Genomic DNA, 2,500 nt, shown 5'->3' on the forward strand with positions numbered 1-2,500 from the left:
GCTACCCCGCCCGGAGCGCCTCTCGGGCGGCCTTCCCAACTGCCGTCGACCGCCCGGAGGGGGACTTAGAAAATAGAGGAAAAGTGGGGAGATAGAAAATTTTTCAAATTGCGGAGCTCCGCCGTCACAGGCCGGCGTTTCGCCCGGGCTATCCGCCCGGAGCGCCTCTCGGGCGGCCTTCCCAACTGCCGTCGACCGCCCGGAGGGGGACTTAGAAAATAGCCGAAAATGCGGAGCTCCGCCGTCACAGGCCGGCGTTCCGCCCGGGCAATCCGCCCAGGGCGCCTCTCGGGCGGCCTTCCCAACTGCCGTCGACCGCCCGGAGGGGGACTTAGAAAATAGCCGAAAGTGGGGAGATAGAAAATTTTTCAAAGTGCGGAGCTCCGGCGGAAGAGGCCGGCGAAGCGCTGGGGGTGGCTGGAGACACCCTCACCATGGTCGGACAAGTGTATGAGGGGACTCCGGTGACTCTCTATGGAGGTCACTTGCTCGAAACATGCTCTCCTATATACGTTTCCGAAGGTATTTTGGTGATCGCCCACCTTCTAAGCCTTTAGCCTTCCTTCACCCCCTGACTCTTACCTACTACAGCGCCCCTAACGACCAAAAGCGGTACTGTCCAACCCCTGGTACCTCCCGGCCGACCCCTGGTACCTCCCGGCCGACCCTTGGTACCTCCCGGCCGACCCCTGGTACCTCCTGGCCGACCCTTGGTACCTCCCGGCCGACCCTTGGTACCTCCCGGCCGACCCCTGGTACCCCCGCCCATTGAAATGAATGGGGGAATTTTTTTATTTTCCCAATTCGAACAAGAGGCCTCCTCCCCGGCCACGCTCGGCCTCCGGGCCGGGCCGGGGCTTCGCCCACGGTACCTCCGGCCCTTGGTACCTCCCGGCCGACCCCTGGTACCCCCGCCCATTGAAATGAATGGGGGAATTTTTTTATTTTCCCAATTCGACCAAGAGGCCTCCTCCCCGGCCACGCTCGGCCTCCGGGCCGGGCCGGGGCTTCGCCCACGGCCCCTCCGGCCCCCACCACCTCCGCGGGCCGTGTTCCAGCGCTATTCACCCCGGCCAAGAGCCCTCTTTCCCGGGCAAAGCTCCGCGGCCGAGCCGGCCCTGGCTTACCCCTGGTACCTCCAGGCCGACCCCTGGTACCTCCAGGCCGACCCCTGGTACCCCCCGGCTTACCCCTGGTACCTCCCGGCCCACCCCTGGTACCTCCCGGCCCACCCCTGGTACCCCCGCCCATTGAAATGAATGGGGGAATTTTTTTATTTTCCCAATTCGACCAAGAGGCCTCTTCCCCGGCCTCGCTCGGCCCCCGGGCCGGGCCGGGGCTTCGCCCACGGTGCCTCCGGCCCCCACCACCTCCGCGGGCCGCGTTCCAGCGCTATTCACCCCGGCCAAGAGGCCTCTTTCCCGGGCAAAGCTCCGCGGCCGAGCCGGCCCTGGCTTACCCCTGGTACCTCCAGCCCGACCCCTGGTACCTCCAGCCTTACCCCTGGTACCCCCCGGCCGACCCCTGGTACCCCCCGGCCGACCCCTGGTACCTCCAGGCCCACCCCTGGTACCGCCAGGCTTACCCTTGGTACCGCCGCCCATTGAAATGAATGGGGGAATTATTTTATTTTCCCAATCCGACCAAGAGACCTCTTCCCCGGCCACGCTCGGCCGCCGTACCCCCAGCCTTACCCCTGGTACCCCCCGGCCTACCCCTGGTACCGCCAGGCTTACCCCTGGTACCTCCAACGGTCTTTTGCCTACTACACCGCCGTCTGGCGGACACAAACGGTATGGCAGACCACCTCAGCCATTGAAATGAATGGGGGGATTTTTTTTTTATTTTCCCAATCCGCCCAAGACGCCCCCCCGCCGGCCACGCACGGCCACCTCGCCGGCGCTCTCCTCCGGTGCTCAAGATGACTTCCGCGGGCCGCGTTCCAACACATGTAATCCGACCAAGACGCCTCCCCGCCGGCCACGCACGGCCACCTCGCCGGCCCCTCTCCTCCGGTGCTCAAGATGACTTCCGCGGGCCGCGGTCCAACACATGTAATCCGACCAAGACGCCTCCCCGCCGGCCACGCTCGGCCACCTCACCGGCCCCTCTCCTCCGGTGCTCAAGATGACTTCCGCGGGCCGCGGTCCAACACATGTAATCCGACCAAGACGCCTCCCCGCCGGCCACGCTCGGCCACCTCACCGGCCCCTCTCCTCCGGTGCTCAAGATGACTTCCGCGGGCCGCGGTCCAACACTTTTAATCCGACCAAGACGCCCCCCCGCCGGCCACGCACGGCCACCTCACCGGCCCCTCTCCTCCGGTGCTCAAGATGACTTCCGCGGGCCGCGGTCCAACACTTTTAATCCGACCAAGACGCCCCCCCGCCGGCCACGCTCGGCCACCTCACCGGCCCCTCTCCTCCGGTGCTCAAGATGACTTCCGCGGGCCGCGGTCCAACACTTTTAATCCGACCAAGACGCCCCCCCGCCGGCCACG

The sequence above is a fragment of the Hippocampus zosterae genome, unplaced genomic scaffold, assembly GCF_025434085.1.
Source record: "Hippocampus zosterae strain Florida unplaced genomic scaffold, ASM2543408v3 HiC_scaffold_62, whole genome shotgun sequence".
NCBI classification, from domain to species: Eukaryota; Metazoa; Chordata; class Actinopteri; order Syngnathiformes; family Syngnathidae; genus Hippocampus; species Hippocampus zosterae.